Raw genomic sequence first — 24673 nt, 5'->3', positions numbered from 1 at the left:
ATGGGTCTGTATGGCGTGTCCGATGCCGAGAGTGGTCTTTGTTTTGGTAACTATGCTATGCCCCCACATCCCTGTGCTCGTTATTCACTATTAATCTGACACCACTGAGACCATTCAACAACTCTAATACAGATTAGTGTGCCCCCCTATGATAGGAAAATGAATAAATATGGCAATGACATATTGTCTTCTCTTTATGTGGTAATAACTTTGGAATTCTTTTATTTATCCAAGCATTCTGAGATTGTTTTCTCGTGACACATTGTACTTTATGTAAGTGGTAAAATGTGGTCGATACAATCCGAATCGTAGAGAAAATTGTAGAGAAAATTAGCATTTTTCTAAATGTATCTGCTTGTAAGACAGATAATAATCCTGGTACTGCAATTTCGTCCTATTTAAATAGGCTCTGTCACTTGTACTTCCCTATCTCCTAGCTAATTTGATAGGCGCTGTCACACTGATAATACTAGTGAAAATTGTGTCCCAAAACGTTTATTATTTCAAAAGTTATGAGCTTTTTTCTAAATATGTAAATGAGGATTTATAAGACAACTGGGAGGTAACAGCAGCGATTCTCCTGAGGTGGGGCTTCCTCCCAGCCTCTGACTCTGTCCTATCAGCAGGATGCTGTTTCACAGCATTAGGAGACAGTCTAGAGGGAAGGGGGATCCATTCAAACAGCCATATCTCGGGCTGTGGACGACCTAGAACCGCGGTTCTGGTGGCATATGAAAGGGGAGATTCCAATCTTTCATATGACAGTAGAATCACAGTTCTAGCTGTGACAGAGCCTGAGATATAGCCAGTTGAATACAGAATTGGGAATGAAAGCTGTATACTATAAGATCACACTGTGTTGCTGGACAGGGAAGGGTGCAGAAGCTGATTGGACAGCGTCATACAGAAAACATTACACCGCCCAAAGTGAAAAGAAAGAGTCTTGTTTTATAATTCTGGTTATTGATGTGTCTAAAAGTGACAATTCTCCCCGTCGGGGAATCGAACCCCGGTCTCACGCGTGACAGGCGGGGATACTCTCCACTATACTAACGAGGACCTGCTGATACCACGGCTGTGTGAGTTGCGTGGAGCAGGCCTAGCGGCGGCGCATGTGTGGCCTGAGTGCATTGTGTAAATGGCATATATGTGGAATGGGTCTGTATGGCGTGTCCGATGCCGAGAGTGGTCTTTGTTTTGGTAACTATGCTATGCCCCCACATCCCTGTGCTCGTTATTCACTATTAATCTGACACCACTGAGACCATTCAACAACTCTAATACAGATTAGTGTGCCCCCCTATGATAGGAAAATGAATAAATATGGCAATGACATATTGTCTTCTCTTTATGTGGTAATAACTTTGGAATTCTTTTATTTATCCAAGCATTCTGAGATTGTTTTCTCGTGACACATTGTACTTTATGTAAGTGGTAAAATGTGGTCGATACAATCCGAATCGTAGAGAAAATTGTAGAGAAAATTAGCATTTTTCTAAATGTATCTGCTTGTAAGACAGATAATAATCCTGGTACTGCAATTTCGTCCTATTTAAATAGGCTCTGTCACTTGTACTTCCCTATCTCCTAGCTAATTTGATAGGCGCTGTCACACTGATAATACTAGTGAAAATTGTGTCCCAAAACGTTTATTATTTCAAAAGTTATGAGCTTTTTTCTAAATATGTAAATGAGGATTTATAAGACAACTGGGAGGTAACAGCAGCGATTCTCCTGAGGTGGGGCTTCCTCCCAGCCTCTGACTCTGTCCTATCAGCAGGATGCTGTTTCACAGCATTAGGAGACAGTCTAGAGGGAAGGGGGATCCATTCAAACAGCCATATCTCGGGCTGTGGACGACCTAGAACCGCGGTTCTGGTGGCATATGAAAGGGGAGATTCCAATCTTTCATATGACAGTAGAATCACAGTTCTAGCTGTGACAGAGCCTGAGATATAGCCAGTTGAATACAGAATTGGGAATGAAAGCTGTATACTATAAGATCACACTGTGTTGCTGGACAGGGAAGGGTGCAGAAGCTGATTGGACAGCGTCATACAGAAAACATTACACCGCCCAAAGTGAAAAGAAAGAGTCTTGTTTTATAATTCTGGTTATTGATGTGTCTAAAAGTGACAATTCTCCCCGTCGGGGAATCGAACCCCGGTCTCCCGCGTGACAGGCGGGGATACTCTCCACTATACTAACGAGGACCTGCTGATACCACGGCTGTGTGAGTTGCGTGGAGCAGGCCTAGCGGCGGCGCATGTGTGGCCTGAGTGCATTGTGTAAATGGCATATATGTGGAATGGGTCTGTATGGCGTGTCCGATGCCGAGAGTGGTCTTTGTTTTGGTAACTATGCTATGCCCCCACATCCCTGTGCTCGTTATTCACTATTAATCTGACACCACTGAGACCATTCAACAACTCTAATACAGATTAGTGTGCCCCCCTATGATAGGAAAATGAATAAATATGGCAATGACATATTGTCTTCTCTTTATGTGGTAATAACTTTGGAATTCTTTTATTTATCCAAGCATTCTGAGATTGTTTTCTCGTGACACATTGTACTTTATGTAAGTGGTAAAATGTGGTCGATACAATCCGAATCGTAGAGAAAATTGTAGAGAAAATTAGCATTTTTCTAAATGTATCTGCTTGTAAGACAGATAATAATCCTGGTACTGCAATTTCGTCCTATTTAAATAGGCTCTGTCACTTGTACTTCCCTATCTCCTAGCTAATTTGATAGGCGCTGTCACACTGATAATACTAGTGAAAATTGTGTCCCAAAACGTTTATTATTTCAAAAGTTATGAGCTTTTTTCTAAATATGTAAATGAGGATTTATAAGACAACTGGGAGGTAACAGCAGCGATTCTCCTGAGGTGGGGCTTCCTCCCAGCCTCTGACTCTGTCCTATCAGCAGGATGCTGTTTCACAGCATTAGGAGACAGTCTAGAGGGAAGGGGGATCCATTCAAACAGCCATATCTCGGGCTGTGGACGACCTAGAACCGCGGTTCTGGTGGCATATGAAAGGGGAGATTCCAATCTTTCATATGACAGTAGAATCACAGTTCTAGCTGTGACAGAGCCTGAGATATAGCCAGTTGAATACAGAATTGGGAATGAAAGCTGTATACTATAAGATCACACTGTGTTGCTGGACAGGGAAGGGTGCAGAAGCTGATTGGACAGCGTCATACAGAAAACATTACACCGCCCAAAGTGAAAAGAAAGAGTCTTGTTTTATAATTCTGGTTATTGATGTGTCTAAAAGTGACAATTCTCCCCGTCGGGGAATCGAACCCCGGTCTCCCGCGTGACAGGCGGGGATACTCTCCACTATACTAACGAGGACCTGCTGATACCACGGCTGTGTGAGTTGCGTGGAGCAGGCCTAGCGGCGGCGCATGTGTGGCCTGAGTGCATTGTGTAAATGGCATATATGTGGAATGGGTCTGTATGGCGTGTCCGATGCCGAGAGTGGTCTTTGTTTTGGTAACTATGCTATGCCCCCCACATCCCTGTGCTCGTTATTCACTATTAATCTGACACCACTGAGACCATTCAACAACTCTAATACAGATTAGTGTGCCCCCCTATGATAGGAAAATGAATAAATATGGCAATGACATATTGTCTTCTCTTTATGTGGTAATAACTTTGGAATTCTTTTATTTATCCAAGCATTCTGAGATTGTTTTCTCGTGACACATTGTACTTTATGTAAGTGGTAAAATGTGGTCGATACAATCCGAATCGTAGAGAAAATTGTAGAGAAAATTAGCATTTTTCTAAATGTATCTGCTTGTAAGACAGATAATAATCCTGGTACTGCAATTTCGTCCTATTTAAATAGGCTCTGTCACTTGTACTTCCCTATCTCCTAGCTAATTTGATAGGCGCTGTCACACTGATAATACTAGTGAAAATTGTGTCCCAAAACGTTTATTATTTCAAAAGTTATGAGCTTTTTTCTAAATATGTAAATGAGGATTTATAAGACAACTGGGAGGTAACAGCAGCGATTCTCCTGAGGTGGGGCTTCCTCCCAGCCTCTGACTCTGTCCTATCAGCAGGATGCTGTTTCACAGCATTAGGAGACAGTCTAGAGGGAAGGGGGATCCATTCAAACAGCCATATCTCGGGCTGTGGACGACCTAGAACCGCGGTTCTGGTGGCATATGAAAGGGGAGATTCCAATCTTTCATATGACAGTAGAATCACAGTTCTAGCTGTGACAGAGCCTGAGATATAGCCAGTTGAATACAGAATTGGGAATGAAAGCTGTATACTATAAGATCACACTGTGTTGCTGGACAGGGAAGGGTGCAGAAGCTGATTGGACAGCGTCATACAGAAAACATTACACCGCCCAAAGTGAAAAGAAAGAGTCTTGTTTTATAATTCTGGTTATTGATGTGTCTAAAAGTGACAATTCTCCCCGTCGGGGAATCGAACCCCGGTCTCCCGCGTGACAGGCGGGGATACTCTCCACTATACTAACGAGGACCTGCTGATACCACGGCTGTGTGAGTTGCGTGGAGCAGGCCTAGCGGCGGCGCATGTGTGGCCTGAGTGCATTGTGTAAATGGCATATATGTGGAATGGGTCTGTATGGCGTGTCCGATGCCGAGAGTGGTCTTTGTTTTGGTAACTATGCTATGCCCCCCACATCCCTGTGCTCGTTATTCACTATTAATCTGACACCACTGAGACCATTCAACAACTCTAATACAGATTAGTGTGCCCCCCTATGATAGGAAAATGAATAAATATGGCAATGACATATTGTCTTCTCTTTATGTGGTAATAACTTTGGAATTCTTTTATTTATCCAAGCATTCTGAGATTGTTTTCTCGTGACACATTGTACTTTATGTAAGTGGTAAAATGTGGTCGATACAATCCGAATCGTAGAGAAAATTGTAGAGAAAATTAGCATTTTTCTAAATGTATCTGCTTGTAAGACAGATAATAATCCTGGTACTGCAATTTCGTCCTATTTAAATAGGCTCTGTCACTTGTACTTCCCTATCTCCTAGCTAATTTGATAGGCGCTGTCACACTGATAATACTAGTGAAAATTGTGTCCCAAAACGTTTATTATTTCAAAAGTTATGAGCTTTTTTCTAAATATGTAAATGAGGATTTATAAGACAACTGGGAGGTAACAGCAGCGATTCTCCTGAGGTGGGGCTTCCTCCCAGCCTCTGACTCTGTCCTATCAGCAGGATGCTGTTTCACAGCATTAGGAGACAGTCTAGAGGGAAGGGGGATCCATTCAAACAGCCATATCTCGGGCTGTGGACGACCTAGAACCGCGGTTCTGGTGGCATATGAAAGGGGAGATTCCAATCTTTCATATGACAGTAGAATCACAGTTCTAGCTGTGACAGAGCCTGAGATATAGCCAGTTGAATACAGAATTGGGAATGAAAGCTGTATACTATAAGATCACACTGTGTTGCTGGACAGGGAAGGGTGCAGAAGCTGATTGGACAGCGTCATACAGAAAACATTACACCGCCCAAAGTGAAAAGAAAGAGTCTTGTTTTATAATTCTGGTTATTGATGTGTCTAAAAGTGACAATTCTCCCCGTCGGGGAATCGAACCCCGGTCTCCCGCGTGACAGGCGGGGATACTCTCCACTATACTAACGAGGACCTGCTGATACCACGGCTGTGTGAGTTGCGTGGAGCAGGCCTAGCGGCGGCGCATGTGTGGCCTGAGTGCATTGTGTAAATGGCATATATGTGGAATGGGTCTGTATGGCGTGTCCGATGCCGAGAGTGGTCTTTGTTTTGGTAACTATGCTATGCCCCCCACATCCCTGTGCTCGTTATTCACTATTAATCTGACACCACTGAGACCATTCAACAACTCTAATACAGATTAGTGTGCCCCCCTATGATAGGAAAATGAATAAATATGGCAATGACATATTGTCTTCTCTTTATGTGGTAATAACTTTGGAATTCTTTTATTTATCCAAGCATTCTGAGATTGTTTTCTCGTGACACATTGTACTTTATGTAAGTGGTAAAATGTGGTCGATACAATCCGAATCGTAGAGAAAATTGTAGAGAAAATTAGCATTTTTCTAAATGTATCTGCTTGTAAGACAGATAATAATCCTGGTACTGCAATTTCGTCCTATTTAAATAGGCTCTGTCACTTGTACTTCCCTATCTCCTAGCTAATTTGATAGGCGCTGTCACACTGATAATACTAGTGAAAATTGTGTCCCAAAACGTTTATTATTTCAAAAGTTATGAGCTTTTTTCTAAATATGTAAATGAGGATTTATAAGACAACTGGGAGGTAACAGCAGCGATTCTCCTGAGGTGGGGCTTCCTCCCAGCCTCTGACTCTGTCCTATCAGCAGGATGCTGTTTCACAGCATTAGGAGACAGTCTAGAGGGAAGGGGGATCCATTCAAACAGCCATATCTCGGGCTGTGGACGACCTAGAACCGCGGTTCTGGTGGCATATGAAAGGGGAGATTCCAATCTTTCATATGACAGTAGAATCACAGTTCTAGCTGTGACAGAGCCTGAGATATAGCCAGTTGAATACAGAATTGGGAATGAAAGCTGTATACTATAAGATCACACTGTGTTGCTGGACAGGGAAGGGTGCAGAAGCTGATTGGACAGCGTCATACAGAAAACATTACACCGCCCAAAGTGAAAAGAAAGAGTCTTGTTTTATAATTCTGGTTATTGATGTGTCTAAAAGTGACAATTCTCCCCGTCGGGGAATCGAACCCCGGTCTCCCGCGTGACAGGCGGGGATACTCTCCACTATACTAACGAGGACCTGCTGATACCACGGCTGTGTGAGTTGCGTGGAGCAGGCCTAGCGGCGGCGCATGTGTGGCCTGAGTGCATTGTGTAAATGGCATATATGTGGAATGGGTCTGTATGGCGTGTCCGATGCCGAGAGTGGTCTTTGTTTTGGTAACTATGCTATGCCCCCCACATCCCTGTGCTCGTTATTCACTATTAATCTGACACCACTGAGACCATTCAACAACTCTAATACAGATTAGTGTGCCCCCCTATGATAGGAAAATGAATAAATATGGCAATGACATATTGTCTTCTCTTTATGTGGTAATAACTTTGGAATTCTTTTATTTATCCAAGCATTCTGAGATTGTTTTCTCGTGACACATTGTACTTTATGTAAGTGGTAAAATGTGGTCGATACAATCCGAATCGTAGAGAAAATTGTAGAGAAAATTAGCATTTTTCTAAATGTATCTGCTTGTAAGACAGATAATAATCCTGGTACTGCAATTTCGTCCTATTTAAATAGGCTCTGTCACTTGTACTTCCCTATCTCCTAGCTAATTTGATAGGCGCTGTCACACTGATAATACTAGTGAAAATTGTGTCCCAAAACGTTTATTATTTCAAAAGTTATGAGCTTTTTTCTAAATATGTAAATGAGGATTTATAAGACAACTGGGAGGTAACAGCAGCGATTCTCCTGAGGTGGGGCTTCCTCCCAGCCTCTGACTCTGTCCTATCAGCAGGATGCTGTTTCACAGCATTAGGAGACAGTCTAGAGGGAAGGGGGATCCATTCAAACAGCCATATCTCGGGCTGTGGACGACCTAGAACCGCGGTTCTGGTGGCATATGAAAGGGGAGATTCCAATCTTTCATATGACAGTAGAATCACAGTTCTAGCTGTGACAGAGCCTGAGATATAGCCAGTTGAATACAGAATTGGGAATGAAAGCTGTATACTATAAGATCACACTGTGTTGCTGGACAGGGAAGGGTGCAGAAGCTGATTGGACAGCGTCATACAGAAAACATTACACCGCCCAAAGTGAAAAGAAAGAGTCTTGTTTTATAATTCTGGTTATTGATGTGTCTAAAAGTGACAATTCTCCCCGTCGGGGAATCGAACCCCGGTCTCCCGCGTGACAGGCGGGGATACTCTCCACTATACTAACGAGGACCTGCTGATACCACGGCTGTGTGAGTTGCGTGGAGCAGGCCTAGCGGCGGCGCATGTGTGGCCTGAGTGCATTGTGTAAATGGCATATATGTGGAATGGGTCTGTATGGCGTGTCCGATGCCGAGAGTGGTCTTTGTTTTGGTAACTATGCTATGCCCCCCACATCCCTGTGCTCGTTATTCACTATTAATCTGACACCACTGAGACCATTCAACAACTCTAATACAGATTAGTGTGCCCCCCTATGATAGGAAAATGAATAAATATGGCAATGACATATTGTCTTCTCTTTATGTGGTAATAACTTTGGAATTCTTTTATTTATCCAAGCATTCTGAGATTGTTTTCTCGTGACACATTGTACTTTATGTAAGTGGTAAAATGTGGTCGATACAATCCGAATCGTAGAGAAAATTGTAGAGAAAATTAGCATTTTTCTAAATGTATCTGCTTGTAAGACAGATAATAATCCTGGTACTGCAATTTCGTCCTATTTAAATAGGCTCTGTCACTTGTACTTCCCTATCTCCTAGCTAATTTGATAGGCGCTGTCACACTGATAATACTAGTGAAAATTGTGTCCCAAAACGTTTATTATTTCAAAAGTTATGAGCTTTTTTCTAAATATGTAAATGAGGATTTATAAGACAACTGGGAGGTAACAGCAGCGATTCTCCTGAGGTGGGGCTTCCTCCCAGCCTCTGACTCTGTCCTATCAGCAGGATGCTGTTTCACAGCATTAGGAGACAGTCTAGAGGGAAGGGGGATCCATTCAAACAGCCATATCTCGGGCTGTGGACGACCTAGAACCGCGGTTCTGGTGGCATATGAAAGGGGAGATTCCAATCTTTCATATGACAGTAGAATCACAGTTCTAGCTGTGACAGAGCCTGAGATATAGCCAGTTGAATACAGAATTGGGAATGAAAGCTGTATACTATAAGATCACACTGTGTTGCTGGACAGGGAAGGGTGCAGAAGCTGATTGGACAGCGTCATACAGAAAACATTACACCGCCCAAAGTGAAAAGAAAGAGTCTTGTTTTATAATTCTGGTTATTGATGTGTCTAAAAGTGACAATTCTCCCCGTCGGGGAATCGAACCCCGGTCTCCCGCGTGACAGGCGGGGATACTCTCCACTATACTAACGAGGACCTGCTGATACCACGGCTGTGTGAGTTGCGTGGAGCAGGCCTAGCGGCGGCGCATGTGTGGCCTGAGTGCATTGTGTAAATGGCATATATGTGGAATGGGTCTGTATGGCGTGTCCGATGCCGAGAGTGGTCTTTGTTTTGGTAACTATGCTATGCCCCCCACATCCCTGTGCTCGTTATTCACTATTAATCTGACACCACTGAGACCATTCAACAACTCTAATACAGATTAGTGTGCCCCCCTATGATAGGAAAATGAATAAATATGGCAATGACATATTGTCTTCTCTTTATGTGGTAATAACTTTGGAATTCTTTTATTTATCCAAGCATTCTGAGATTGTTTTCTCGTGACACATTGTACTTTATGTAAGTGGTAAAATGTGGTCGATACAATCCGAATCGTAGAGAAAATTGTAGAGAAAATTAGCATTTTTCTAAATGTATCTGCTTGTAAGACAGATAATAATCCTGGTACTGCAATTTCGTCCTATTTAAATAGGCTCTGTCACTTGTACTTCCCTATCTCCTAGCTAATTTGATAGGCGCTGTCACACTGATAATACTAGTGAAAATTGTGTCCCAAAACGTTTATTATTTCAAAAGTTATGAGCTTTTTTCTAAATATGTAAATGAGGATTTATAAGACAACTGGGAGGTAACAGCAGCGATTCTCCTGAGGTGGGGCTTCCTCCCAGCCTCTGACTCTGTCCTATCAGCAGGATGCTGTTTCACAGCATTAGGAGACAGTCTAGAGGGAAGGGGGATCCATTCAAACAGCCATATCTCGGGCTGTGGACGACCTAGAACCGCGGTTCTGGTGGCATATGAAAGGGGAGATTCCAATCTTTCATATGACAGTAGAATCACAGTTCTAGCTGTGACAGAGCCTGAGATATAGCCAGTTGAATACAGAATTGGGAATGAAAGCTGTATACTATAAGATCACACTGTGTTGCTGGACAGGGAAGGGTGCAGAAGCTGATTGGACAGCGTCATACAGAAAACATTACACCGCCCAAAGTGAAAAGAAAGAGTCTTGTTTTATAATTCTGGTTATTGATGTGTCTAAAAGTGACAATTCTCCCCGTCGGGGAATCGAACCCCGGTCTCCCGCGTGACAGGCGGGGATACTCTCCACTATACTAACGAGGACCTGCTGATACCACGGCTGTGTGAGTTGCGTGGAGCAGGCCTAGCGGCGGCGCATGTGTGGCCTGAGTGCATTGTGTAAATGGCATATATGTGGAATGGGTCTGTATGGCGTGTCCGATGCCGAGAGTGGTCTTTGTTTTGGTAACTATGCTATGCCCCCACATCCCTGTGCTCGTTATTCACTATTAATCTGACACCACTGAGACCATTCAACAACTCTAATACAGATTAGTGTGCCCCCCTATGATAGGAAAATGAATAAATATGGCAATGACATATTGTCTTCTCTTTATGTGGTAATAACTTTGGAATTCTTTTATTTATCCAAGCATTCTGAGATTGTTTTCTCGTGACACATTGTACTTTATGTAAGTGGTAAAATGTGGTCGATACAATCCGAATCGTAGAGAAAATTGTAGAGAAAATTAGCATTTTTCTAAATGTATCTGCTTGTAAGACAGATAATAATCCTGGTACTGCAATTTCGTCCTATTTAAATAGGCTCTGTCACTTGTACTTCCCTATCTCCTAGCTAATTTGATAGGCGCTGTCACACTGATAATACTAGTGAAAATTGTGTCCCAAAACGTTTATTATTTCAAAAGTTATGAGCTTTTTTCTAAATATGTAAATGAGGATTTATAAGACAACTGGGAGGTAACAGCAGCGATTCTCCTGAGGTGGGGCTTCCTCCCAGCCTCTGACTCTGTCCTATCAGCAGGATGCTGTTTCACAGCATTAGGAGACAGTCTAGAGGGAAGGGGGATCCATTCAAACAGCCATATCTCGGGCTGTGGACGACCTAGAACCGCGGTTCTGGTGGCATATGAAAGGGGAGATTCCAATCTTTCATATGACAGTAGAATCACAGTTCTAGCTGTGACAGAGCCTGAGATATAGCCAGTTGAATACAGAATTGGGAATGAAAGCTGTATACTATAAGATCACACTGTGTTGCTGGACAGGGAAGGGTGCAGAAGCTGATTGGACAGCGTCATACAGAAAACATTACACCGCCCAAAGTGAAAAGAAAGAGTCTTGTTTTATAATTCTGGTTATTGATGTGTCTAAAAGTGACAATTCTCCCCGTCGGGGAATCGAACCCCGGTCTCCCGCGTGACAGGCGGGGATACTCTCCACTATACTAACGAGGACCTGCTGATACCACGGCTGTGTGAGTTGCGTGGAGCAGGCCTAGCGGCGGCGCATGTGTGGCCTGAGTGCATTGTGTAAATGGCATATATGTGGAATGGGTCTGTATGGCGTGTCCGATGCCGAGAGTGGTCTTTGTTTTGGTAACTATGCTATGCCCCCCACATCCCTGTGCTCGTTATTCACTATTAATCTGACACCACTGAGACCATTCAACAACTCTAATACAGATTAGTGTGCCCCCCTATGATAGGAAAATGAATAAATATGGCAATGACATATTGTCTTCTCTTTATGTGGTAATAACTTTGGAATTCTTTTATTTATCCAAGCATTCTGAGATTGTTTTCTCGTGACACATTGTACTTTATGTAAGTGGTAAAATGTGGTCGATACAATCCGAATCGTAGAGAAAATTGTAGAGAAAATTAGCATTTTTCTAAATGTATCTGCTTGTAAGACAGATAATAATCCTGGTACTGCAATTTCGTCCTATTTAAATAGGCTCTGTCACTTGTACTTCCCTATCTCCTAGCTAATTTGATAGGCGCTGTCACACTGATAATACTAGTGAAAATTGTGTCCCAAAACGTTTATTATTTCAAAAGTTATGAGCTTTTTTCTAAATATGTAAATGAGGATTTATAAGACAACTGGGAGGTAACAGCAGCGATTCTCCTGAGGTGGGGCTTCCTCCCAGCCTCTGACTCTGTCCTATCAGCAGGATGCTGTTTCACAGCATTAGGAGACAGTCTAGAGGGAAGGGGGATCCATTCAAACAGCCATATCTCGGGCTGTGGACGACCTAGAACCGCGGTTCTGGTGGCATATGAAAGGGGAGATTCCAATCTTTCATATGACAGTAGAATCACAGTTCTAGCTGTGACAGAGCCTGAGATATAGCCAGTTGAATACAGAATTGGGAATGAAAGCTGTATACTATAAGATCACACTGTGTTGCTGGACAGGGAAGGGTGCAGAAGCTGATTGGACAGCGTCATACAGAAAACATTACACCGCCCAAAGTGAAAAGAAAGAGTCTTGTTTTATAATTCTGGTTATTGATGTGTCTAAAAGTGACAATTCTCCCCGTCGGGGAATCGAACCCCGGTCTCCCGCGTGACAGGCGGGGATACTCTCCACTATACTAACGAGGACCTGCTGATACCACGGCTGTGTGAGTTGCGTGGAGCAGGCCTAGCGGCGGCGCATGTGTGGCCTGAGTGCATTGTGTAAATTGCATATATGTGGAATGGGTCTGTATGGCGTGTCCGATGCCGAGAGTGGTCTTTGTTTTGGTAACTATGCTATGCCCCCACATCCCTGTGCTCGTTATTCACTATTAATCTGACACCACTGAGACCATTCAACAACTCTAATACAGATTAGTGTGCCCCCCTATGATAGGAAAATGAATAAATATGGCAATGACATATTGTCTTCTCTTTATGTGGTAATAACTTTGGAATTCTTTTATTTATCCAAGCATTCTGAGATTGTTTTCTCGTGACACATTGTACTTTATGTAAGTGGTAAAATGTGGTCGATACAATCCGAATCGTAGAGAAAATTGTAGAGAAAATTAGCATTTTTCTAAATGTATCTGCTTGTAAGACAGATAATAATCCTGGTACTGCAATTTCGTCCTATTTAAATAGGCTCTGTCACTTGTACTTCCCTATCTCCTAGCTAATTTGATAGGCGCTGTCACACTGATAATACTAGTGAAAATTGTGTCCCAAAACGTTTATTATTTCAAAAGTTATGAGCTTTTTTCTAAATATGTAAATGAGGATTTATAAGACAACTGGGAGGTAACAGCAGCGATTCTCCTGAGGTGGGGCTTCCTCCCAGCCTCTGACTCTGTCCTATCAGCAGGATGCTGTTTCACAGCATTAGGAGACAGTCTAGAGGGAAGGGGGATCCATTCAAACAGCCATATCTCGGGCTGTGGACGACCTAGAACCGCGGTTCTGGTGGCATATGAAAGGGGAGATTCCAATCTTTCATATGACAGTAGAATCACAGTTCTAGCTGTGACAGAGCCTGAGATATAGCCAGTTGAATACAGAATTGGGAATGAAAGCTGTATACTATAAGATCACACTGTGTTGCTGGACAGGGAAGGGTGCAGAAGCTGATTGGACAGCGTCATACAGAAAACATTACACCGCCCAAAGTGAAAAGAAAGAGTCTTGTTTTATAATTCTGGTTATTGATGTGTCTAAAAGTGACAATTCTCCCCGTCGGGGAATCGAACCCCGGTCTCCCGCGTGACAGGCGGGGATACTCTCCACTATACTAACGAGGACCTGCTGATACCACGGCTGTGTGAGTTGCGTGGAGCAGGCCTAGCGGCGGCGCATGTGTGGCCTGAGTGCATTGTGTAAATGGCATATATGTGGAATGGGTCTGTATGGCGTGTCCGATGCCGAGAGTGGTCTTTGTTTTGGTAACTATGCTATGCCCCCCACATCCCTGTGCTCGTTATTCACTATTAATCTGACACCACTGAGACCATTCAACAACTCTAATACAGATTAGTGTGCCCCCCTATGATAGGAAAATGAATAAATATGGCAATGACATATTGTCTTCTCTTTATGTGGTAATAACTTTGGAATTCTTTTATTTATCCAAGCATTCTGAGATTGTTTTCTCGTGACACATTGTACTTTATGTAAGTGGTAAAATGTGGTCGATACAATCCGAATCGTAGAGAAAATTGTAGAGAAAATTAGCATTTTTCTAAATGTATCTGCTTGTAAGACAGATAATAATCCTGGTACTGCAATTTCGTCCTATTTAAATAGGCTCTGTCACTTGTACTTCCCTATCTCCTAGCTAATTTGATAGGCGCTGTCACACTGATAATACTAGTGAAAATTGTGTCCCAAAACGTTTATTATTTCAAAAGTTATGAGCTTTTTTCTAAATATGTAAATGAGGATTTATAAGACAACTGGGAGGTAACAGCAGCGATTCTCCTGAGGTGGGGCTTCCTCCCAGCCTCTGACTCTGTCCTATCAGCAGGATGCTGTTTCACAGCATTAGGAGACAGTCTAGAGGGAAGGGGGATCCATTCAAACAGCCATATCTCGGGCTGTGGACGACCTAGAACCGCGGTTCTGGTGGCATATGAAAGGGGAGATTCCAATCTTTCATATGACAGTAGAATCACAGTTCTAGCTGTGACAGAGCCTGAGATATAGCCAGTTGAATACAGAATTGGGAATGAAAGCTGTATACTATAAGATCACACTGTGTTGCTGGACAGGGAAGAGTGCAGAAGCTGATTGGACAGCGTCATACAGAAAACATTACACCGCCCAAAGTGAAAAGAAAGAGTCTTGTTTTATAATTCTGGTTATTGATGTGTCTAAAAGTGACAATTCTCCCCGTCGGGGAATCGAACCCCGGTCTCCCGCGTGACAGGCGGGGATACTCTCCACTATACTAACGACGACCTGCTGATACCACGGCTGTGTGAGTTGCGTGGAGCAGGCCTAGCGGCGGCGCATGTGTGGCCTGAGTGCATTGTGTAAATGGCATATATGTGGAATGGGTCTGTATGGCGTGTCCGATGCCGAGAGTGGTCTTTGTTTTGGTAACTATGCTATGCCCCCACATCCCTGTGCTCGTTATTCACTATTAATCTGACACCACTGAGACCATTCAACAACTCTAATACAGATTAGTGTGCCCCCATATGATAGGAAAATGAATAAATATGGCAATGACATATTGTCTTCTCTTTATGTGGTAATAACTTTGGAATTCTTTTATTTATCCAAGCATTCTGAGATTGTTTTCTTGTGACACATTGTACTTTATGTAAGTGGTAAAATGTGGTCGATACAATCCGAATCGTAGAGAAAATTGTAGAGAAAATTAGCATTTTTCTAAATGTATCTGCTTGTAAGACAGATAATAATCCTGGTACTGCAATTTCGTCCTATTTAAAGAGGCTCTGTCACTTGTACTTCCCTATCTCCTAGCTAATTTGATAGGCGCTGTCACACTGATAATACTAGTGAAAATTGTGTCCCAAAACGTTTATTATTTCAAAAGTTATGAGCTTTTTTCTAAATATGTAAATGAGGATTTATAAGACAACTGGGAGGTAACAGCAGCGATTCTCCTGAGGTGGGGCTTCCTCCCAGCCTCTGACTCTGTCCTATCAGCAGGATGCTGTTTCACAGCATTAGGAGACAGTCTAGAGGGAAGGGGGATCCATTCAAACAGCCATATCTCGGGCTGTGGACGACCTAGAACCGCGGTTCTGATGGCATATGAAAGGGGAGATTCCAATCTTTCATATGACAGTAGAATCACAGTTCTAGCTGTGACAGAGCCTGAGATATAGCCAGTTGAATACAGAATTGGGAATGAAAGCTGTATACTATAAGATCACACTGTGTTGCTGGACAGGGAAGGGTGCAGAAGCTGATTGGACAGCGTCATACAGAAAACATTACACCGCCCAAAGTGAAAAGAAAGAGTCTTGTTTTATAATTCTGGTTATTGATGTGTCTAAAAGTGACAATTCTCCCCGTCGGGGAATCGAACCCCGGTCTCCCGCGTGACAGGCGGGGATACTCTCCACTATACTAACGAGGACCTGCTGATACCACGGCTGTGTGAGTTGCGTGGAGCAGGCCTAGCGGCGGCGCATGTGTGGCCTGAGTGCATTGTGTAAATGGCATATATGTGGAATGGGTCTGTATGGCGTGTCCGATGCCGAGAGTGGTCTTTGTTTTGGTAACTATGCTATGCCCCCCACATCCCTGTGCTCGTTATTCACTATTAATCTGACACCACTGAGACCATTCAACAACTCTAATACAGATTAGTGTGCCCCCCTATGATAGGAAAATGAATAAATATGGCAATGACATATTGTCTTCTCTTTATGTGGTAATAACTTTGGAATTCTTTTATTTATCCAAGCATTCTGAGATTGTTTTCTCGTGACACATTGTACTTTATGTAAGTGGTAAAATGTGGTCGATACAATCCGAATCGTAGAGAAAATTGTAGAGAAAATTAGCATTTTTCTAAATGTATCTGCTTGTAAGACAGATAATAATCCTGGTACTGCAATTTCGTCCTATTTAAATAGGCTCTGTCACTTGTACTTCCCTATCTCCTAGCTAATTTGATAGGCGCTGTCACACTGATAATACTAGTGAAAATTGTGTCCCAAAACGTTTATTATTTCAAAAGTTATGAGCTTTTTTCTAAATATGTAAATGAGGATTTATAAGACAACTGGGAGGTAACAGCAGCGATTCTCCTGAGGTGGGGCTTCCTCCCAGCCTCTGACTCTGTCCTATCAGCAGGATGCTGTTTCACAGCATTAGGAGACAGTCTAGAGGGAAGGGGGATCCATTCAAACAGCCATATCTCGGGCTGTGGACGACCTAGAACCGCGGTTCTGGTGGCATATGAAAGGGGAGATTCCAATCTTTCATATGACAGTAGAATCACAGTTCTAGCTGTGACAGAGCCTGAGATATAGCCAGTTGAATACAGAATTGGGAATGAAAGCTGTATACTATAAGATCACACTGTGTTGCTGGACAGGGAAGAGTGCAGAAGCTGATTGGACAGCGTCATACAGAAAACATTACACCGCCCAAAGTGAAAAGAAAGAGTCTTGTTTTATAATTCTGGTTATTGATGTGTCTAAAAGTGACAATTCTCCCCGTCGGGGAATCGAACCCCGGTCTCCCGCGTGACAGGCGGGGATACTCTCCACTATACTAACGACGACCTGCTGATACCACGGCTGTGTGAGTTGCGTGGAGCAGGCCTAGCGGCGGCGCATGTGTGGCCTGAGTGCATTGTGTAAATGGCATATATGTGGAATGGGTCTGTATGGCGTGTCCGATGCCGAGAGTGGTCTTTGTTTTGGTAACTATGCTATGCCCCCACATCCCTGTGCTCGTTATTCACTATTAATCTGACACCACTGAGACCATTCAACAACTCTAATACAGATTAGTGTGCCCCCATATGATAGGAAAATGAATAAATATGGCAATGACATATTGTCTTCTCTTTATGTGGTAATAACTTTGGAATTCTTTTATTTATCCAAGCATTCTGAGATTGTTTTCTTGTGACACATTGTACTTTATGTAAGTGGTAAAATGTGGTCGATACAATCCGAATCGTAGAGAAAATTGTAGAGAAAATTAGCATTTTTCTAAATGTATCTGCTTGTAAGACAGATAATAATCCTGGTACTGCAATTTCGTCCTATTTAAAGAGGCTCTGTCACTTGTACTTCCCTATCTCCTAGCTAATTTGATAGGCGCTGTCACACTGATAATACTAGTGAAAATTGTGTCCCAAAACGTTTATTATTTCAAAAGTTATGAGCTTTTTTCTAAATATGTAAATGAGGATTTATAAGACAACTGGGAGGTAACAGCAGCGATTCTCCTGAGGTGGGGCTTCCTCCCAGCCTCTGACTCTGTCCTATCAGCAGGATGCTGTTTCACAGCATTAGGAGACAGTCTAGAGGGAAGGGGGATCCATTCAAACAGCCATATCTCGGGCTGTGGACGACCTAGAACCGCGGTTCTGATGGCATATGAAAGGGGAGATTCCAATCTTTCATATGACAGTAGAATCACAGTTCTAGCTGTGACAGAGCCTGAGATATAGCCAGTTGAATACAGAATTGGGAATGAAAGCTGTATACTATAAGATCACACTGTGTTGCTGGACAGGGAAGGGTGCAGAAGCTGATTGGACAGCGTCATACAGAAAACATTACACCGCCCAAAGTGAAAAGAAAGAGTCTTGTTTTATAATTCTGGTTATTGATGTGTCTAAAAGTGACAATTCTCCCCGCCGGGGAATCGAACCCCGGTCTCCCGCGTGACAGGCAGGGATACTCTCCACTATACTAACGAGGACCTGCTGATACCACGGCTGTGTGAGTTGCGTGGAGCAGGCCTAGCGGCGGCGCATGTGTGGCCTGAGTGCATTGTGTAAATGGCATATATGTGGAATGGGTCTGTATGGCGTGTCCGATGCCGAGAGTGGTCTTTGTTTTGGTAACTATGCTATGCCCCCACATCCCTGTGCTCGTTATTCACTATTAATCTGACACCACTGAGACCATTCAACAACTCTAATACAGATTAGTGTGCCCCCCTATGATAGGAAAATGAATAAATATGGCAATGACATATTGTCTTCTCTTTATGTGGTAATAACTTTGGAATTCTTTTATTTATCCAAGCATTCTGAGATTGTTTTCTCGTGACACATTGTACTTTATGTAAGTGGTAAAATGTGGTCGATACAATCCGAATCGTAGAGAAAATTGTAGAGAAAATTAGCATTTTTCTAAATGTATCTGCTTGTAAGACAGATAATAATCCTGGTACTGCAATTTCGTCCTATTTAAATAGGCTCTGTCACTTGTACTTCCCTATCTCCTAGCTAATTTGATAGGCGCTGTCACACTGATAATACTAGTGAAAATTGTGTCCCAAAACGTTTATTATTTCAAAAGTTATGAGCTTTTTTCTAAATATGTAAATGAGGATTTATAAGACAACTGGGAGGTAACAGCAGCGATTCTCCTGAGGTGGGGCTTCCTCCCAGCCTCTGACTCTGTCCTATCAGCAGGATGCTGTTTCACAGCATTAGGAGACAGTCTAGAGGGAAGGGGGATCCATTCAAACAGCCATATCTCGGGCTGTGGACGACCTAGAACCACGGTTCTGGTGGCATATGAAAGGGGAGATTCCAATCTTTCATATGACAGTAGAATCACAGTTCTAGCTGTGACAGAGCCTGAGATATAGCCAGTTGAATACAGAATTGGGAATGAAAGCTGTATACTATAAGATCACACTGTGTTGCTGGACAGGGAAGGGTGCAGAAGCTGATTGGACAGCGTCATACAGAAAACATTACACCGCCCAAAGTGAAAAGAAAGAGTCTTGTTTTATAATTCTGGTTATTGATGTGTCTAAAAGTGACAATTCTCCCCGTCGGGGAATCGAACCCCGGTCTCCCGCGTGACAGGCGGGGATACTCTCCACTATACTAACGAGGACCTGCTGATACCACGGCTGTGTGAGTTGCGTGGAGCAGGCCTAGCGGCGGCGCATGTGTGGCCTGAGTGCATTGTGTAAATGGCATATATGTGGAATGGGTCTGTATGGCGTGTCCGATGCCGAGAGTGGTCTTTGTTTTGGTAACTATGCTATGCCCCCACATCCCTGTGCTCGTTATTCACTATTAATCTGACACCACTGAGACCATTCAACAACTCTAATACAGATTAGTGTGCCCCCCTATGATAGGAAAATGAATAAATATGGCAATGACATATTGTCTTCTCTTTATGTGGTAATAACTTTGGAATTCTTTTATTTATCCAAGCATTCTGAGATTGTTTTCTTGTGACACATTGTACTTTATGTAAGTGGTAAAATGTGGTCGATACAATCCGAATCGTAGAGAAAATTGTAGAGAAAATTAGCATTTTTCTAAATGTATCTGCTTGTAAGACAGATAATAATCCTGGTACTGCAATTTCGTCCTATTTAAAGAGGCTCTGTCACTTGTACTTCCCTATCTCCTAGCTAATTTGATAGGCGCTGTCACACTGATAATACTAGTGAAAATTGTGTCCCAAAACGTTTATTATTTCAAAAGTTATGAGCTTTTTTCTAAATATGTAAATGAGGATTTATAAGACAACTGGGAGGTAACAGCAGCGATTCTCCTGAGGTGGGGCTTCCTCCCAGCCTCTGACTCTGTCCTATCAGCAGGATGCTGTTTCACAGCATTAGGAGACAGTCTAGAGGGAAGGGGGATCCATTCAAACAGCCATATCTCGGGCTGTGGACGACCTAGAACCGCGGTTCTGGTGGCATATGAAAGGGGAGATTCCAATCTTTCATATGACAGTAGAATCACAGTTCTAGCTGTGACAGAGCCTGAGATATAGCCAGTTGAATACAGAATTGGGAATGAAAGCTGTATACTATAAGATCACACTGTGTTGCTGGACAGGGAAGGGTGCAGAAGCTGATTGGACAGCGTTATACAGAAAACATTACACCGCCCAAAGTGAAAAGAAAGAGTCTTGTTTTATAATTCTGGTTATTGATGTGTCTAAAAGTGACAATTCTCCCCGTCGGGGAATCGAACCCCGGTCTCCCGCGTGACAGGCGGGGATACTCTCCACTATACTAACGAGGACCTGCTGATACCACGGCTGTGTGAGTTGCGTGGAGCAGGCCTAGCGGCGGCGCATGTGTGGCCTGAGTGCATTGTGTAAATGGCATATATGTGGAATGGGTCTGTATGGCGTGTCCGATGCCGAGAGTGGTCTTTGTTTTGGTAACTATGCTATGCCCCCACATCCCTGTGCTCGTTATTCACTATTAATCTGACACCACTGAGACCATTCAACAACTCTAATACAGATTAGTGTGCCCCCCTATGATAGGAAAATGAATAAATATGGCAATGACATATTGTCTTCTCTTTATGTGGTAATAACTTTGGAATTCTTTTATTTATCCAAGCATTCTGAGATTGTTTTCTTGTGACACATTGTACTTTATGTAAGTGGTAAAATGTGGTCGATACAATCCGAATCGTAGAGAAAATTGTAGAGAAAATTAGCATTTTTCTAAATGTATCTGCTTGTAAGACAGATAATAATCCTGGTACTGCAATTTCGTCCTATTTAAAGAGGCTCTGTCACTTGTACTTCCCTATCTCCTAGCTAATTTGATAGGCGCTGTCACACTGATAATACTAGTGAAAATTGTGTCCCAAAACGTTTATTATTTCAAAAGTTATGAGCTTTTTTCTAAATATGTAAATGAGGATTTATAAGACAACTGGGAGGTAACAGCAGCGATTCTCCTGAGGTGGGGCTTCCTCCCAGCCTCTGACTCTGTCCTATCAGCAGGATGCTGTTTCACAGCATTAGGAGACAGTCTAGAGGGAAGGGGGATCCATTCAAACAGCCATATCTCGGGCTGTGGACGACCTAGAACCACGGTTCTGGTGGCATATGAAAGGGGAGATTCCAATCTTTCATATGACAGTAGAATCACAGTTCTAGCTGTGACAGAGCCTGAGATATAGCCAGTTGAATACAGAATTGGGAATGAAAGCTGTATACTATAAGATCACACTGTGTTGCTGGACAGGGAAGGGTGCAGAAGCTGATTGGACAGCGTCATACAGAAAACATTACACCGCCCAAAGTGAAAAGAAAGAGTCTTGTTTTATAATTCTGGTTATTGATGTGTCTAAAAGTGACAATTCTCCCCGTCGGGGAATCGAACCCCGGTCTCCCGCGTGACAGGCGGGGATACTCTCCACTATACTAACGAGGACCTGCTGATACCACGGCTGTGTGAGTTGCGTGGAGCAGGCCTAGCGGCGGCGCATGTGTGGCCTGAGTGCATTGTGTAAATGGCATATATGTGGAATGGGTCTGTATGGCGTGTCCGATGCCGAGAGTGGTCTTTGTTTTGGTAACTATGCTATGCCCCCACATCCCTGTGCTCGTTATTCACTATTAATCTGACACCACTGAGACCATTCAACAACTCTAATACAGATTAGTGTGCCCCCCTATGATAGGAAAATGAATAAATATGGCAATGACATATTGTCTTCTCTTTATGTGGTAATAACTTTGGAATTCTTTTATTTATCCAAGCATTCTGAGATTGTTTTCTTGTGACACATTGTACTTTATGTAAGTGGTAAAATGTGGTCGATACAATCCGAATCGTAGAGAAAATTGTAGAGAAAATTAGCATTTTTCTAAATGTATCTGCTTGTAAGACAGATAATAATCCTGGTACTGCAATTTCGTCCTATTTAAAGAGGCTCTGTCACTTGTACTTCCCTATCTCCTAGCTAATTTGATAGGCGCTGTCACACTGATAATACTAGTGAAAATTGTGTCCCAAAACGTTTATTATTTCAAAAGTTATGAGCTTTTTTCTAAATATGTAAATGAGGATTTATAAGACAACTGGGAGGTAACAGCAGCGATTCTCCTGAGGTGGGGCTTCCTCCCAGCCTCTGACTCTGTCCTATCAGCAGGATGCTGTTTCACAGCATTAGGAGACAGTCTAGAGGGAAGGGGGATCCATTCAAACAGCCATATCTCGGGCTGTGGACGACCTAGAACCACGGTTCTGGTGGCATATGAAAGGGGAGATTCCAATCTTTCATATGACAGTAGAATCACAGTTCTAGCTGTGACAGAGCCTGAGATATAGCCAGTTGAATACAGAATTGGGAATGAAAGCTGTATACTATAAGATCACACTGTGTTGCTGGACAGGGAAGGGTGCAGAAGCTGATTGGACAGCGTCATACAGAAAACATTACACCGCCCAAAGTGAAAAGAAAGAGTCTTGTTTTATAATTCTGGTTATTGATGTGTCTAAAAGTGACAATTCTCCCCGTCGGGGAATCGAACCCCGGTCTCCCGCGTGACAGGCGGGGATACTCTCCACTATACTAACGAGGACCTGCTGATACCACGGCTGTGTGAGTTGCGTGGAGCAGGCCTAGCGGCGGCGCATGTGTGGCCTGAGTGCATTGTGTAAATGGCATATATGTGGAATGGGTCTGTATGGCGTGTCCGATGCCGAGAGTGGTCTTTGTTTTGGTAACTATGCTATGCCCCCACATCCCTGTGCTCGTTATTCACTATTAATCTGACACCACTGAGACCATTCAACAACTCTAATACAGATTAGTGTGCCCCCCTATGATAGGAAAATGAATAAATATGGCAATGACATATTGTCTTCTCTTTATGTGGTAATAACTTTGGAATTCTTTTATTTATCCAAGCATTCTGAGATTGTTTTCTTGTGACACATTGTACTTTATGTAAGTGGTAAAATGTGGTCGATACAATCCGAATCGTAGAGAAAATTGTAGAGAAAATTAGCATTTTTCTAAATGTATCTGCTTGTAAGACAGATAATAATCCTGGTACTGCAATTTCGTCCTATTTAAAGAGGCTCTGTCACTTGTACTTCCCTATCTCCTAGCTAATTTGATAGGCGTTGTCACACTGATAATACTAGTGAAAATTGTGTCCCAAAACGTTTATTATTTCAAAAGTTATGAGCTTTTTTCTAAATATGTAAATGAGGATTTATAAGACAACTGGGAGGTAACAGCAGCGATTCTCCTGAGGTGGGGCTTCCTCCCAGCCTCTGACTCTGTCCTATCAGCAGGATGCTGTTTCACAGCATTAGGAGACAGTCTAGAGGGAAGGGGGATCCATTCAAACAGCCATATCTCGGGCTGTGGACGACCTAGAACCGCGGTTCTGGTGGCATATGAAAGGGGAGATTCCAATCTTTCATATGACAGTAGAATCACAGTTCTAGCTGTGACAGAGCCTGAGATATAGCCAGTTGAATACAGAATTGGGAATGAAAGCTGTATACTATAAGATCACACTGTGTTGCTGGACAGGGAAGGGTGCAGAAGCTGATTGGACAGCGTCATACAGAAAACATTACACCGCCCAAAGTGAAAAGAAAGAGTCTTGTTTTATAATTCTGGTTATTGATGTGTCTAAAAGTGACAATTCTCCCCGTCGGGGAATCGAACCCCGGTCTCCCGCGTGACAGGCGGGGATACTCTCCACTATACTAACGAGGACCTGCTGATACCACGGCTGTGTGAGTTGCGTGGAGCAGGCCTAGCGGCGGCGCATGTGTGGCCTGAGTGCATTGTGTAAATGGCATATATGTGGAATGGGTCTGTATGGCGTGTCCGATGCCGAGAGTGGTCTTTGTTTTGGTAACTATGCTATGCCCCCACATCCCTGTGCTCGTTATTCACTATTAATCTGACACCACTGAGACCATTCAACAACTCTAATACAGATTAGTGTGCCCCCCTATGATAGGAAAATGAATAAATATGGCAATGACATATTGTCTTCTCTTTATGTGGTAATAACTTTGGAATTCTTTTATTTATCCAAGCATTCTGAGATTGTTTTCTTGTGACACATTGTACTTTATGTAAGTGGTAGAATGTGGTCGATACAATCCGAATCGTAGAGAAAATTGTAGAGAAAATTAGCATTTTTCTAAATGTATCTGCTTGTAAGACAGATAATAATCCTGGTACTGCAATTTCGTCCTATTTAAAGAGGCTCTGTCACTTGTACTTCCCTAT

The 24673-nt window shown here is 42.9% G+C and overlaps 20 non-coding genes across 20 annotated transcripts; all 20 read right to left on the bottom strand.

Annotated features, from left to right (window-relative positions):
- Window positions 1-987: 987 nt before the first annotated feature.
- Window positions 988-1059, bottom strand: TRNAD-GUC (transfer RNA aspartic acid (anticodon GUC)). The gene has a single exon. It is a non-coding gene; the product is annotated as a tRNA-Asp (tRNA).
- Window positions 1060-2141: 1082 nt separating this feature from the next.
- On the bottom strand, window positions 2142-2213 carry TRNAD-GUC (transfer RNA aspartic acid (anticodon GUC)). The gene has a single exon. It is a non-coding gene; the product is annotated as a tRNA-Asp (tRNA).
- A 1082-nt stretch (window positions 2214-3295) lies between these two features.
- TRNAD-GUC (transfer RNA aspartic acid (anticodon GUC)) lies at window positions 3296-3367 on the bottom strand. Its single transcript has one exon. It is a non-coding gene; the product is annotated as a tRNA-Asp (tRNA).
- Window positions 3368-4450: 1083 nt separating this feature from the next.
- Window positions 4451-4522, bottom strand: TRNAD-GUC (transfer RNA aspartic acid (anticodon GUC)). The gene has a single exon. It is a non-coding gene; the product is annotated as a tRNA-Asp (tRNA).
- Window positions 4523-5605: 1083 nt separating this feature from the next.
- Window positions 5606-5677, bottom strand: TRNAD-GUC (transfer RNA aspartic acid (anticodon GUC)). The gene has a single exon. It is a non-coding gene; the product is annotated as a tRNA-Asp (tRNA).
- Window positions 5678-6760: 1083 nt separating this feature from the next.
- Window positions 6761-6832, bottom strand: TRNAD-GUC (transfer RNA aspartic acid (anticodon GUC)). The gene has a single exon. It is a non-coding gene; the product is annotated as a tRNA-Asp (tRNA).
- A 1083-nt stretch (window positions 6833-7915) lies between these two features.
- Window positions 7916-7987, bottom strand: TRNAD-GUC (transfer RNA aspartic acid (anticodon GUC)). Its single transcript has one exon. It is a non-coding gene; the product is annotated as a tRNA-Asp (tRNA).
- Window positions 7988-9070: 1083 nt separating this feature from the next.
- TRNAD-GUC (transfer RNA aspartic acid (anticodon GUC)) lies at window positions 9071-9142 on the bottom strand. The gene has a single exon. It is a non-coding gene; the product is annotated as a tRNA-Asp (tRNA).
- Window positions 9143-10225: 1083 nt separating this feature from the next.
- Window positions 10226-10297, bottom strand: TRNAD-GUC (transfer RNA aspartic acid (anticodon GUC)). Its single transcript has one exon. It is a non-coding gene; the product is annotated as a tRNA-Asp (tRNA).
- Window positions 10298-11379: 1082 nt separating this feature from the next.
- On the bottom strand, window positions 11380-11451 carry TRNAD-GUC (transfer RNA aspartic acid (anticodon GUC)). The gene has a single exon. It is a non-coding gene; the product is annotated as a tRNA-Asp (tRNA).
- Window positions 11452-12534: 1083 nt separating this feature from the next.
- On the bottom strand, window positions 12535-12606 carry TRNAD-GUC (transfer RNA aspartic acid (anticodon GUC)). Its single transcript has one exon. It is a non-coding gene; the product is annotated as a tRNA-Asp (tRNA).
- Window positions 12607-13688: 1082 nt separating this feature from the next.
- TRNAD-GUC (transfer RNA aspartic acid (anticodon GUC)) lies at window positions 13689-13760 on the bottom strand. Its single transcript has one exon. It is a non-coding gene; the product is annotated as a tRNA-Asp (tRNA).
- A 1083-nt stretch (window positions 13761-14843) lies between these two features.
- On the bottom strand, window positions 14844-14915 carry TRNAD-GUC (transfer RNA aspartic acid (anticodon GUC)). Its single transcript has one exon. It is a non-coding gene; the product is annotated as a tRNA-Asp (tRNA).
- Window positions 14916-15997: 1082 nt separating this feature from the next.
- On the bottom strand, window positions 15998-16069 carry TRNAD-GUC (transfer RNA aspartic acid (anticodon GUC)). Its single transcript has one exon. It is a non-coding gene; the product is annotated as a tRNA-Asp (tRNA).
- Window positions 16070-17152: 1083 nt separating this feature from the next.
- TRNAD-GUC (transfer RNA aspartic acid (anticodon GUC)) lies at window positions 17153-17224 on the bottom strand. Its single transcript has one exon. It is a non-coding gene; the product is annotated as a tRNA-Asp (tRNA).
- Window positions 17225-19460: 2236 nt separating this feature from the next.
- Window positions 19461-19532, bottom strand: TRNAD-GUC (transfer RNA aspartic acid (anticodon GUC)). Its single transcript has one exon. It is a non-coding gene; the product is annotated as a tRNA-Asp (tRNA).
- A 1082-nt stretch (window positions 19533-20614) lies between these two features.
- On the bottom strand, window positions 20615-20686 carry TRNAD-GUC (transfer RNA aspartic acid (anticodon GUC)). The gene has a single exon. It is a non-coding gene; the product is annotated as a tRNA-Asp (tRNA).
- Window positions 20687-21768: 1082 nt separating this feature from the next.
- On the bottom strand, window positions 21769-21840 carry TRNAD-GUC (transfer RNA aspartic acid (anticodon GUC)). The gene has a single exon. It is a non-coding gene; the product is annotated as a tRNA-Asp (tRNA).
- Window positions 21841-22922: 1082 nt separating this feature from the next.
- Window positions 22923-22994, bottom strand: TRNAD-GUC (transfer RNA aspartic acid (anticodon GUC)). Its single transcript has one exon. It is a non-coding gene; the product is annotated as a tRNA-Asp (tRNA).
- A 1082-nt stretch (window positions 22995-24076) lies between these two features.
- TRNAD-GUC (transfer RNA aspartic acid (anticodon GUC)) lies at window positions 24077-24148 on the bottom strand. The gene has a single exon. It is a non-coding gene; the product is annotated as a tRNA-Asp (tRNA).
- Between the last annotated feature and the right edge of the window lie 525 nt (window positions 24149-24673).

Source organism: Rhinoderma darwinii, unplaced genomic scaffold, assembly GCF_050947455.1.
Source record: "Rhinoderma darwinii isolate aRhiDar2 unplaced genomic scaffold, aRhiDar2.hap1 Scaffold_938, whole genome shotgun sequence".
Taxonomy (NCBI): domain Eukaryota; kingdom Metazoa; phylum Chordata; class Amphibia; order Anura; family Rhinodermatidae; genus Rhinoderma; species Rhinoderma darwinii.
This window is presented reverse-complemented; position numbering and strand designations above follow the sequence as displayed.